The 13,878-nt window shown below is 43.6% G+C and overlaps 1 protein-coding gene across 1 annotated transcript in view; it reads left to right on the top strand.

The window, feature by feature from the left end:
• Positions 1 to 722: 722 nt before the first annotated feature.
• Positions 723 to 13,878, top strand: part of raph1a (Ras association (RalGDS/AF-6) and pleckstrin homology domains 1a) — a 193,889-nt gene continuing 180,733 nt past the window's right edge. The window contains exon 1 of the mRNA XM_041200362.1: positions 723 to 871. The gene's annotated coding sequence lies outside the window, so the exon portion shown is untranslated. The remainder of the gene's footprint in view (positions 872 to 13,878) is intronic.

Genomic DNA, 13,878 nt, shown 5'->3' with positions numbered 1-13,878 from the left:
ATAGCCTGACAAGACAGAGACAGTGTTTCCAAAATCTAGTTCTAGATGAGCTACAGTTTCCTTTTGTTGAAATGATGAAGCCATTGTCTTCAAACCTTTGCCACAAACGCCCGCCACCCTTGGTCGTGGTTTCAAGCTGAACCAGGTTCTTCACAACTTTTGCACCTTATCAGACCCCGAGTTGAGCTTCTGACCAGATATCTGCTCCACCTCAGCAAGCCACTCACCTCCACCTCGTTAACATCGCCAAACCCCTGCCTCAGCTCATCCGCTGCCGGAACCCTCACCCACACCCTTTGTCACCGCGAGCTGCGATTATTGCAGTCTTCTCACGGCTGGCTGGCCCATCCTCAACCCTAGACACTGGAGCTCACCTCAAGTGCAGCTCCGCCTATCCCAACCCATACCAAATCCTGTCCTACATGCATGCCCTCGCTTTACTGGATTGGCTACCAGTATTCCAACATTTCAAAGGGAACATTTCTCATCCTCGTGGACAAATCTTTTCAGGTCGAAGTATCCTTAAAATGCGATGAAGGGTTCTTATTATTTCAGGAGAAGCAGGGGGGCGGGGGGGCTGGGGTGGCCCCACCAGGGGCGGCAGCCGGCATTGCCGCTTTAAGAGAGGGGAGAGGGGGGCGTGGCTGGGCGGCGCGCGGGGAGAGGGGGGGGGGGGGGGCCGGGAGGAGGGGCGGGACCGGAAGTGGCTCCGCCGGCGCTGCCACACAATAAACGGTAACGGCCGGAGCGCGAGCGGGAGCCGGAGCCGGATCAAAGCTTCACCGTCTCCTCGCGGCGAGACAGCGGCGGCGAGTGAGCGGTACCCGCGGCGGAGGGGCCGCCCGCCCGCAGACACCCACCCCCATACACGGTGAGTGAGACCGGGAGGGGCGGCGGCGGCGATGCGGCTTCAGCAGACAGACAGATCCCCCCCCCTCCACTGGATCCCTCCAATAGATCTCCACACTGGATCCCCCTCCCAACTGGATCATCTTCTCCCTCCTCCCCACCCACCACCCCCGGCTTTTCTCCCCTCACTGGATCCCTCTACCCCTCCCATCCACTGGATCCCTCTACCCCTCCCCTCACTGGATCCCTCTACCCCTCCCCTCACTGGATCCCTCTACCCCTCCCCTCACTGGATCCTTCCTCCCCCGCCACTGATCCCTCAACCACACTGACCCCGCCCCCCCCCCCCCCCCCCGTTCCCATCCCTGGGGCCCCCCTCCCTCCACCTTCCCCTCTCCCCTCCTCCTTCCCCCTCCCCCCATTCCCCCTCCTCCTCCTTCCCCCCCTCCTCCTCCCCCTCTCCCCCATTTCGTCTCCCCCTCCTCCCTCCTCCCACACTGGGATCCCCTTTCCCTGTGTCTCCCATCCTCCCCTGGGGACCTCCTAAACCCTACCTCGGGTCCCCCCCCCCCCCAAATTGGAGGGATAGAGCTCTGAAGAAGAGGCAGACGGACTCCAAGCGTTAACTCTGTACCTCTCCTTCCACCGATGCTGCCAGGTTTGCTGAGTTTTTCCAGTGTTTTCTGTTTTTGTTGGAGGGATAGCTTCCTTGGTTGGGAGGAACCAGTTTTCCTGCATACTGCCCTGGACCCAGTGCGAGGTGGCTGGTGGGGGGAAACAGTCTCCGCCATTCATTGACTGTGACCTATTGTCCCCTGCACACTGGCCTGAATCTTCCAGTGTGCGGGCTGAGGGGTCAGTCTGCTTGGAAATTGGCTTGAACCCCCTTACGTCACTGAGGGATAGTCTCCTTGAATCCTTGATAGCCTCATGCACACAATAGTGAGTGCAGCTGTCACTGTTGGAAGTGACTGGTTCGGAAGGGGTTTGGGGTGTGGATTGTGATTCGTCCTGGAAGTGACTGGTCTTGGTTAGAAATTTGCAAGTCACAACTCTACTGGCTGTGACTGCATCACATCTGCAGCGCATCCAAAGCAATGTGATTCAAATTCAACATCTGGGTCGAGGAGAAAAAAAAAGTCTCTATGTAACTATCAGGCAGAGGCTCAAGTCTGGCAACTTCTGATCCAAGTTTTTTTTGGGGCTTGTTTTCCTGTTGGTTTGGCAGAATGATTAGTCTCTGTGATGTTTGTGTGCATGCAGATGTCCTTCACGTTCAAAGTAATGCAACTTTAGCGTTATCCATTCGCTCTGAGTCCTTCAGGTTCTGAGCTTGGCTTTCCATATATTTAATAGACAATTTGTGGTTCTACTGTAGGAAATGGGTTTAACACTCAGGACGGACTTGGATGTGTTTTGTTTTTTAAATGAACCATTTTCTCTGCCAATTCTTCCTCACTCGAAGTTACAGACTCATACAGGGGTTTGGTCCCTTGACTAAATGTGGTGTCTGCAGGCTACTGGGGCAGATAGATCACATTCTCTTCCCACTAGATACCCACAAGTATTTTCTAGCAGGAGTCATTGGATATAGATCAGAAATAATATTTTGGGTGGATGACCTTCTCCTTTCCCCAGCCCTATGTATTATCACATCTGTTCCTTGGGTATGTGCAATTTATATAGTCTTTAAACTATTTGGGAAAGGGTAATTAAATTAATTTGATATGTTTTTTTTAAACAATATGCTATTTAAGGATGCCCTAATGCCAATACACAGGAGTAGAAGTTGGCGGGCTTGTACTCATTGATGAGTTTCCACCTGGTTGTATCTAAATTGTCGCAAGTTTTTATAATTTTATTTCTTGTGGTTCTTTCTCTTTGCTCGTTTTGGTGTGGATGTATGAGGTTTGCGGTTTAGAGATAAGTTTCCCCTTTGCTAACCGCAAAGTGTGATTTTTTTTTTGTGTGCACTGAAAAATTCAATCAATACGGTATATTTAGTGTCTTTGTGTGTTTGAGAAAGTGTTTTGACGTACATCGCAAAAGGACAAGTTGACACCAGTTTGGATTGCTCTGCAGGGAGCCTGCATGGACTCGATGGGCCGAATGGTCTCCTTCTTTGCCATAAATGACACTCTGCCTAGGAGTGGACATTGCCCTATAGCTTTCTACAAATTGCATGTATCCCTTTTTTAAAAATTGTCTCCAATTTTTGCCCCTCCTGTTGTTGAAATGGCTGACTGGTGCTGGAGGGTGGTCCCCTGGGTGTCAGTTATTCTCTATGCCTCTACCTGAGTGACCATTCACTATGTGAGAGGCTGGATGGTGAAAGTCAGTGGGATGTTTGAAAGGTGGGGGAGGGGTGGAGGGTATCGGAGCCTGGTCATGTCCTTGTCCAGTGCCCTAGTGATGTCCCTGGACAATGATTGGGAGGATCAGGGTTCATGGCTGATTTTTATTTTTCATTACCTTACCTTTTTCAGTCCTGTGGTACTGAGGTCCATTATTGAACCTGTGCCACTGCCTGCCTGACATCAGCTAATGTAGTAGAAATTGGGGGATTAAAATTGGGAAGTTGCTAGCCTGTATTGCTCAGATGCTTGCTGTCTAAGTGTGTTCTTGGTACCAGAATAATATTATTGTATGCAGTACTGTCAATGTAGAGTCACTGATTACAAAATCTTCCAGAAGTTACAAATAGTCAAGCCGCCTAGTTCAGAAGCAGAGTGGCTGGAGCCTTTTTTTTTTGTTGAAAAAATACTTTATTCATAAAATATCTGGAAGAACATACAAAACCTTTCTAACTCGCCATCACAAAAAGTACAATCAGATTCAACTTTTACACATGGATTATGGGGTGCTTCAATGCAATCAATGAACATTACAATCATTTCAATATGCCTGTTCTTTCACTGAAACACATCCCAAGGCAGACGCTAAATGTTGCACTGAACAGAGTGGAGTGGGCTGTAACTTTGCAAGTAGATTTGCCTAAATGGATCATAAAATTGGGCACTGCAGAGACAGTAAAGTTTGAGACTGGTGCCAAAGGAGCTCAATACCTAATGAGGTTAATAATGCTCATTTGTGCAATGCTAATTAATTTATCCTACTCTGGTTGTGACACAAGGAGCTGTATTGCTTTTATCTTCATTCTTAAACACAATTCGGAGAGGTTAGTAGCAGTTGAGATTGTGCAGTGTGATATTTCTAGGGTATCGTTCATCAAGCAGAGAGGGGATGGAGGGGCGGGTGTCAGATCATATTTTGGAATGGAATCAAGGCAGGGAGCTGCCTGTGAATGGTGAATAGCACATTTGCCTCAAAGGTAGGGGCTGATTTATTGACGTTGAGAAAGGTAGCTGGTTATGTTTGAGTGGACAGATCAGTGAGCAGTGCTTGTTGGGTTTCTGGTAATAGGAAGTGTGTGTGTTGGGCAGTTCCCCTTTAAGAATCAGTAGTAGACCAGCAAAGCAGGCGTTTTGTTAGCCACTCCCCTGCAGCATTCAGAAAGGTGCAATGCTTTGAAATGGTACTGAGAATTTGTTTAGCACTGTAAGAGATTTTCGCACAGTGTAAAGTGAGTTATGAAAACACCCACTACAGCTGTGAACCACCCCCCTCCCCTGAGTAATTTAGAGACTTTGACTTTTCAATCTTGTTTGGAGAAAACATTTTCAGCTGTTTATCTTGAATTTGTGCCCCCTCATTGCATTCTCACCAACCATTAGAGACAATCTGTCATTGTTCACCATTCCTAATCTTGAATACCTTTTGTCGGGTTACCCGTTAACATGTGCAGTTGTAGTGGTGATGGGGTGTGGACAGCATCCTTTGACCTGATAACACTCCACTGAATCGACTCTCCATCTTTTCAACTGTTTCTGTATTCTATTTAGGTGACCCAAATGGTTACAGTGCTCTCAGTAGTGGTTTTTGGTGTTGTGATATTGGGAAAAATGAGATGTTGAATTCAGTGCATTGCACATTAGTATATTTTTTTCTGTAGTATATTGATGACTGTACTCTAGAAGAGGCTTTTACAATGCTGGGTTGGTATCAGAAAAGCAGCATTAGGCTAGCATTCCAGTGCTGTGAGCCTCCTCCCCCCGCCCCACCCCACCCGACCGAGCTCATTTCTCCATCAGATGCTGGGCAGAAGCAATGCTGATGGCAGTTGATAAAATCCCTGAAAGAGAGCACCTCTGCTGCCCGAACAGTCAGTTGCACGGTATATATTTCTAAGTACACTCCATGGCTCGAGAACCAGATGTTTGCCATTAGCTACAGTATCATCATGCATAAGTGCCTTAAATAAGCCTGGTGCATGTGTGCTTTGCCTGATTATGTCCCTGTAAAGTGCCTTGGGAGGGTGTTTAACTAAGTTAAAGGCACTGTATAAATGTAAGTTGTTGTTGTAGTGGCACTGTTCCATTTTTCTCTGTGCTGAGCCACTGCAGTGTAGTGCAAGAGGTGTTTTACAGACAGGTTGGTGGCAAAAGATGTGATAAAGCATAGAAAATGTCTCAAAGTACACCTGCAATCAGTTCCCATTACTTGAGGAAGGTGAAAAAAACTGCCTTTAATCACTGAACTAGAACCTCTTTGTTTTTTTTCTAAGCCCTAAATACTCTGTCCTTTGGAATGTTGAAATTGAGAATTATCTCTTACTCTAACCCATTCTCCCCAGAACCTGGAAAGTGGAAACTCATATATATTCTTTTTCCCTGTCCTTCAAGATTTAAAATTGAAGATTGGTGTGTCTCAACTTTTACTTAGTTTTCCTCATAATCTGTTCTGATCTTTCCAGCCATTTTCTCGCAGAGTCTTGGCCATTCACCTTGGTTTTTGAGTGGCCAGGAACAGAATTCCAAATTTGAACTCTGTGGGACCAAAATCATTTGGCTCCAGCCTTTAATATGGTCTTATTCTTTGAGTCTACTTCTGTATCCTCGCTTTCTCGTTATTATAATAATAGCACATCCAGTTCAATAATTTCAAGTAACCAAAATAATAAAGTGTTAAGTAAAAGGAATTCTGAGAGCTGGGTGTTGGTGCTTGTACAATAGCCCCAAGCATTGTTTTTGCATGCCTTTACAGTCAAGGTTTCTTTCTCTCTCATTTTGTGAGACTGACATGTGTTTTCTTGTTCTAGATTTAAAAACTGCTTCTGCCCTCTATAGGCCCAATAGAGGGCAGTTGAATTATTTGCAGAAGCAAGAGCAAAGGTGCCATATTTGGCAAAAAATCATTAGACTGAGAATAATCTGGATCCATGCTGCTGTTGACCTGACATTTTAGATTAGTGAGTGCATTTGGTGGATTTAGTGTCAGATTTATTCTAGTGAAGTAATTTTCGAGAGCTATATTTTGGTGTTTCTGGGTTGGTGTCTTCAATACTGTGCTATATTAAACCACTAGTGAACCTTTCCGGGACCCCATTCAATTGCTTGCGTTAGGGTGAGTTTGAGTACTTTATGATGCGTATATAATCAGAACTTGGTAGGCAGTCATTCTTTTATACTGACTAGAACCAACTGCAATTTTCCAGTGCAAGGAGCTTCTCTTTCAGAAATTAAAATGTTCAGCCTTTGCACTTTAATAAACATTTATAATTCAACTCCACTTTTGTTTTCAGAAGTGTGGTAACGCTTTTAAAGTTAGTTTTGACACCGTGCAGGAGTTTACTCTATATATGAAGCTACCTTTTCACTACTAGACTGGAGTTTGGTCAGCCCTCGACTCTGGAGTAATACTGCAGTACCTGAGTTTCTGCAGACAAAATATTCCAAACATCATAAATACCATGCTAAATATTGCATTTTGATCACTTTAACATTTATTGCTGGCTGGGCCAGCATTTATTGCCCATCCCTAATTGCCCTTGAGAAGGCGGTTGTGAGCTGCCTACTTGAACCGCTGCAGTCCATGTGGTGTAGATGCACCCACAGTGCTGTTAGGGAGGGAGTTCCAGGATTTTGTAAAAGCGATGATGAAGGATGTATTTCCAAGTCAGGATGGTGTGTGACTTGGATGGGACCGTGCAGTTGGTGGTTTTCCCATGCATCTGTTGCTCTTATCCTTCTAGGTTTGGAAGGTGTTGTTGAAGTATCATTGGCAAGTTGCTGCTGTGCATCTTGTAGGTGGTACCCACTGCCAGCACAGTGCACTGGTACTGGAGGGGGTGAATGTTTAAGGTGATTGATGGGATGATGATCAATTGGGCTGCTTAATCCTGGATGATGTTGAACTTCTTGAGTGTTTGTTTGTTTGTTTGTTGGAGCTGCATATCCAGGCTGGTGGAGAATATTCCTTGAAGATGGTGGAGCTTCTGCACTTTTACTTTACTTTTCAAGCTGCTCTTTTTTTCTCCACTCCGTAACACTACCGTAGCACTTTTAAATGAATTAAATAAAGGAGAAGAAATTGGGAATAGTAACCAAAACCTTGGCCAAAGATTTGAGTTTTAAGTGGAGATTGAGCGAAAAGGAAATTTCAGAGCATTGGCCTGGGGCGCTAAGACAAGGTAGTCAATACTGGGGCCAGGGAAGCGGAGGCATGCACAAGAGGATGGATGTGATGAAATGGAAAGTTAGGGGAGGTGTGTAAGGTTGTTGGAGGTTAGAGGTAGAGAGGGGTGAGATCATGAAGGGCTTTAAACATGAGGATTGCTCTCACCCAGACTGCTGGGTTATGAGTCCATGGCAACACAAGTGACATTTTTACATCTATGAACCTAGGCAGTGTATGTCAGTGGCCTATTAAACTGTAGAGAGTATCATGGATGAGCCTGATGCAGACTTAGTTTGCTTGATGCCACACAGAACAATTGATGTATAAAAATAGTGCAATGAGGGTATTTGAGTGTGCCATGGATTCTGAGAGGGGAATATTTTCCATCCTGAAGATCCACATGGCAGGAAATTGAGTTTAACAACTAAATGTTAGAATCTTGTCAGGTGAATTTGTGTTTATTTCTTGTAATGAGTGTTTTGCTGCCTCATCAAATATGATCTGCTTAAAATACACCCGTTATCCTTCTTCCTACTTCCTCCACAGTTTACTACTGCTCTTGTTGGGGTAGCATGCCATAGGTGTGCTGCTAGTTCTCCAGTACCTTGCTTTGAAGCTTGATATGTATGCAAGATCATTTATTTTCAATTGCTGTGCTTTGTATTTAATTAAAGAGCAAATCATGTCTAAAGTTCCAAGTGGCTTATAGCATTGATTGGACCTACTTATTGTTTGCATAGTTTCAGCAAATTTGTTTAGAGCAGTGATTGGCTTTGTATCTTGTTGAATTCCAAGCTTGCAGAGCACAGTTTGTATTTTTGTGCATTGTTCATTTGAATACAAAATTGTCTGAAAATCACTAATTGACTAGAACTAAGTACACTACTTAAAAACTGCATAGGTTTTAGTTTGGAATCCTGTTCACATTGACCATGACTCCATTGCTTGAAGCATTAGTAATAACACATGCTAATACACTAATGCTGAGTATAGGACGAAGAAATAAAACCTACTGAGGTTACCTATTTAGAGGCCAGAAGGAGTTCTAAGAAAGGACAAATGATCTAAAATGGACTTTGCTTGTTCTATTTATGGTCTAGTTTTTGCTGAATTTTATGCTTATGATTCTATTTAGCTGTAAGTAAATATATTTGTTTTAGCCTTGGATCCTTTCTGTTTAACATCCATCATCTAGAAGTGTTTTGGGGAATGTTGTGGGAGACTCACGTTCATATGTTTACTGTAAGGGTGACTGTTAATCCTTTGTGTGGGTCTGGAGGTTGGCTTATAGAAAGTGTACAGGTGATGAGGTCCACTAAAGGGAACTGCAGTGATGGTCAGTTTAGACAGAGAGATTGGCTGGTTTACCAATCATGGGTACATCATTAGCATAATTAGAGTAGCTGAGCCACTCCTGTCTCTATTTAGATGTCCATTTATGTTTTCTACAGGGCATCACTGGATAGTATTCAGGAATTGGAAAGCCAGCTAAATTTGCTTTTGACTCCAAAGGAGTTGAGGCCAGTTGTAATGCTTCTACGGTTTCTCTGGCAGGGTCTAATCTGCCTTACTGGTCTTTGTAGTTCAGTTACCAGCCGAGTCATTGAGGTCTCCCAAAACTTGGTGCCTATCTTGCTGCCTGGGTGTAAAGCACCTACCCTACAGAGGTTGGGTACGAGCTGTTCACTTAAATGTTATTTACACAGTAAAACAATTGATTAAAGCTGCTAAAATTTAGAGATAACATTAAACCATCAAATTGAGTTTGAAGAATTGTGCATGGTTTTATAGTCCTGATTCTTAATCACATTGCAGAGTCTTGGGTCATTTGTTCATTATATGATTGAGTTGATTATCCGCCACTGAATTTGGATATTGAAATACTTAAGTTTCAGAAAAAAGGTGGCAAATTTTCACCTACCTACCCTTTATTAAGACTTGCATTTATATAAAACATTACATCTCAAAAACTGAGAACTTTTCCGGAGCAGAACGATTGCTTTATAAGCAAATCCAGCAGTTATTCTACCAAGCAACTTCCCTCAAACAGCAGCGGGGTTAATGACCAGTTAATCTGTTTTTGTGTGGTAATAATTGAAGGGGGGATCCAAAACAAAAGCAGAAACAGAAATACTTGAAGAAACTCAGCAGGTCTGGTAGCATCGGTGGAGAAGAGCACAGTTGATGTTTTGAGTCCTCATGACCCTTCAACAGAACCATGAGGACTTGAAACGTCAACTGTGCTCTTCTCCACCGATGCTACCAGACCTGCTGAGTTTCTTCAAGTATTTCTGTTTCTGCTTTTAATTTTGGATTTCCAGCATCCGCAGTTTTTTGTTTTTATCTATTGAAGGGGGGATGTTGGCCAAGACTCTTGAAGAACTTCCTGCTCTTCAAATAGTGCCATGGAGCTTTAAGGTCCACCTTACCCTGCAGCCTGAAACTTGGTTTGCACCTCATCTGAAAGATGGTGTAGCTCTCCCTCCGTATTGCACTAGCTCTCAGATTAATTATATGCGCATTAACTCCAGTTTGGAGCCCACAACTGATCTGATCCAGAGTCAGGAAAGCTACCGTCTAAACCAGTCTGACCCACGTATCGAAGCCACCAAGATCACCGTTTCTTTACTTGGAGTGATGTTGCGTGTTACTAAATTTTAAAATTCTCATCCTTGTTTCAAATCCATAAGTGTCCTCAGTCCTCTATCTCTGCAACCTCCCCCAGTCTTAGAATGCTCAGAGATATCTGTGCTGTTCCAATTTCATCCTCTTTCTCATCGTTTTTCCCTCATTGTTTCAACGTTGGCGGCTGTGCCTGCAGCTGCCTGGGCCCTGAACCTCCCTAAACCTCTCCTCCTCTCTACCTTTCTCATCTCCTTAACAGGTTCCTTTAAAAGCTACCTCTTTGAACAACCTTTTGATTATGCTCCTGTGAAGCACCTTGAGACCTATTACAATGTCGAAGGTGTTATGGTTGAAGTCCAGACTTTGTTTTGGGAAAGGGTTATTATCTCATTGGGTTCAGGGTCCTGAATGACTTCAAGCTAAGCTGTCTCTACTGCTTTTGCTACAAATTGTGTTTAAACCTAAATTGAACTGTAAGGAACACTTTTAGCAGAATTTAAGGAGCTGTTGTGACTAACTCTAATTGTACAGTTTTCTTGTGCCGTTTTAATGTTGGTGTTTTTGTGTAATACTGCATGTTTGAGTGCAGCATATATTCTCGTTATCTTAATCTTAAGGGTAGGGCCCGAAGTTACATTTTTGGCAAAGAGTTATGAGCTTGTTTTTACCTTTGATCTTTTCTGTATTTCTTAACTCTTTTTAGTCAATTGTTTCTTTACGTTATGACTAAATATCTGTTTCCATGGTGGTACAGTGTAATACAGGAAGGTTTCAGGCTTGATTCTCATCTTTTGCTGAATTAGCTGATCTCAGTTCAGGATATTGGTTGGGAGGGCTGTTACAATGATCTCTCTGTGCACTCTAGGACTAAGCTAGGGTCTGGGATGCAAACCCAGCTATGGCTCTTGAAGCCTAAATTGAAACAGTGACTTTGTGGGGTCTGTATGCTTGGTATTGCCTTACTAAACAGACACACCAGGTTGCTAGGCTAGCAGGGGAGCTGTACAAACTAGAAGGAATCTTAACATGGACAAGGGCATCTCATCATATCTTGTGGTTGCAAAAATAGGTCCTTGAGCTTTCTCTTCAGATCAGAAACAGTACTGTCAGATTCACTAATTGCAATATATAGGTCTTCATGTAAATACCAATTTAGCTGAAGCTGTGCTTCTGCCATTCTGGTAATGGATTGTGTAGTGTCTTCAACTTCAGGGAAAAAACAAATCTCGGAGCAAGCAGGAGGTCCTTCACTAGTGTGTCCCAGAGGTGTTTTGCGATGAAGATTAAATTTTAGGAAAGTCCAATCACAGTCTCTATCCTGGTAAGTAAAGACAATGCTTCTGAACACATGGTGTGTAAGATTGCCATTCTGCACCTGTACCTACAGTTCTGAGGCCAGAGTAAGGCAGCCAATTAAACATGGAATGTCCTATAATCTATAACGAACAAGGCATTTTCAGTCATGCATCTAGAAAGGACGTGTCAGCAGGTTATTTGGTCTTGGCGAGGATTGCCCTTGGGACTGGTCTTGTTCTGACCTGGCACCTGCCTACGCATGCTCTCCAGTAAGGAGGGTGGCTGTTGGGGGGTGTTATTTTTCCCTTTCCTTGGCAGTTTGGGGAAAGTGAAGTGAGTTATAGTACCATGTTCCTCTACATTGTTGATTCAGTAGAAAACAGAGGTTGAGCACTGACGTACCTTTATTTGCCTCAGTTTCATATGCACAATTTGTTTACCTGGGGAAGCCATTAAGGGAGCCTTAATTGGTTTCTTATTTAATTGTTCTCTCCTCACGGGCAAACAGTCTGTATCTGAGCCCTTAATATTTATTTGTGATTTGATAAGGGAAGAATAAACTCCATTCCTTTTTATGGAATAGTTTGCATATTGTGAGCCAGCCATGAAAGGGGGCAGTATTTTGTATCCTGAATATTTAATTGGCAGTGATCTTTGCTAGCAGTCCTTTTAAGTAGAATGTGTTAGTGTCTAATTGTGATCAGCATTTTTTTTTTGTTTTGGCTCAAGTGTTTGAATGCAAACTGTCTGTAACCTTTTTGTAATCTCACCCTGTTCTAAGAAGAGCCGTGCCAAGAAATGCTTGGACAAGTTGGAGCAGCAGAACTGTTGCAGCACGTTCTCAAATACTGTTGAGACACAGCAAATATGACGGGGCCTGGGCTGGACTTACTTCACTGCCCAGTCAATACTTCCCCTAATTTTCCTTTGCACTGCACAGTACATTCTGGATTCCTGCCACATACCTACACAGTTGGAGGGAACAATGTCGTGGAGGTATCTTGCCGCAAAAAGGCTTAGGGAAAGAGGTCACTGATCCTTTAACCTTGGTGAAAAGCAAATTTAAAATGTGTTAAAAATCATAACTAGGGAAAAACAACTGTTACAAATCTGAAATAAAACAATTAAATGCTTAGATCATACAGCAAGTCACTCAGCATCTGACATTACTCTGTTTCCCCACCACTCTACTTACCTTTTGTAACATTTGACAATTTCCTGTTGAGTGGTTTGCAGGTCATTCAACCTATTTGCACCGACTCTTAGCTTTGGCTTAGTGGATAGCGCCCTCAAATCTTTGAGTCAGGAGGTTGTGGGTTCAAGTCAAAATCTTGAATGCAAAAATCTAGACTGACACTCTTAGTGCAATACCGAAGGAGTGCTGTGCTGTTGGAAGTGTGTATTTGGAATGAGATGTTAAACTGAGGCCCTGTCTGTGCTCTCAGGTGGACTTAATAGATCCCATGGCACAATTTTGAAGAAGAATGGGAATTATTCCTGGGTCCTGGCCAAAATGTATCCCTCAATCAACATCACCGAAAAATAGATTACCTGGTCATTATCACATCGCTGTTTGTGGGAGCTTGCAGTCTGCAAATCGACTGCTGTGTTTCATGTGTTACAACGTCCTATGTTACACTTCAAAAATACTTCATTTGCTAGAAGGTACTTTGAGTTGTCCTGAGGCTGTGAAAGGCACTATACAAATGCAAGATTTTTCTCTCTCTGCTGATTCTCTCCCTCCCTCTTTTTTTTTGACTCATTACTATCTAAAGTGCTTGTTTACCTTTCGGTCCTCCATTCTGGTGAAGGAAACACAACTGCAACGTCAAAACAGTTTCTCGCCAGCAATGACGAATCTATCCTTTCTGTATGATAATAGTTAGAGCCTCTCTATCAAAGAATGGTGGTGGAAACCACAGGCTTTGTGCTTTGTCTCCCCACCACTGGAAAAAAACAAAAACATAGCAAGCTGCATTCTTCAAATTTGTATTTGCCAAGTTTGGGGTTAGCTGTTACTGGACATCGCAACTGCAGGTGAAGTAAATGGTCAGTGTTCGTTGTCTAAGTTCATCAATGAAGAATGACTATTTTGGTGATCTGTTCACCCACTTTCCATCAATCAAACTTGGGATCTTCAGGACTGTGTTGCTCAATGTTTGACTGGACAGCACATTGCCCACTGAGGTCATCATCAAGGCTTGTTTCACTGGAATCTGTAATCAAACTGGGGTAAATTAAATTATCCACTTTTGCCATTTCCCCCCCCCCCCCCCGCCATCACTTTTAGTTTATGAACGCACTTTAGAACATGGAAAAAATGCCATTCAGACATGGAAGTGCTGAGTTAACTGAGATCAGGCAGGATGGTTATAGGAATGTTACAGCTAGCCTCTGTGGCCTGGGCTGTAGAGATGAAAAATAAGCCAGATTTTCTGCCCTTGGAACAGTGACTCCTACAAAAAAGTGTGTGTGAGTGACTGTTAAATAAGGGCTGGGTTGGTTTGGCTGAGATGCAGGCCGCAGTAAAACGTCTTGACAATCTGTCCAAGCTTATACATCCACTTGCAAGAGGTACAGGAGATAATCTTA

Source organism: Carcharodon carcharias, chromosome 12, assembly GCF_017639515.1.
Source record: "Carcharodon carcharias isolate sCarCar2 chromosome 12, sCarCar2.pri, whole genome shotgun sequence".
Lineage (NCBI taxonomy): Eukaryota > Metazoa > Chordata > Chondrichthyes > Lamniformes > Lamnidae > Carcharodon > Carcharodon carcharias.
The sequence above is the reverse complement of the archived record's forward strand: the minus strand, read 5'-3'. Positions and strand labels throughout refer to the sequence as shown.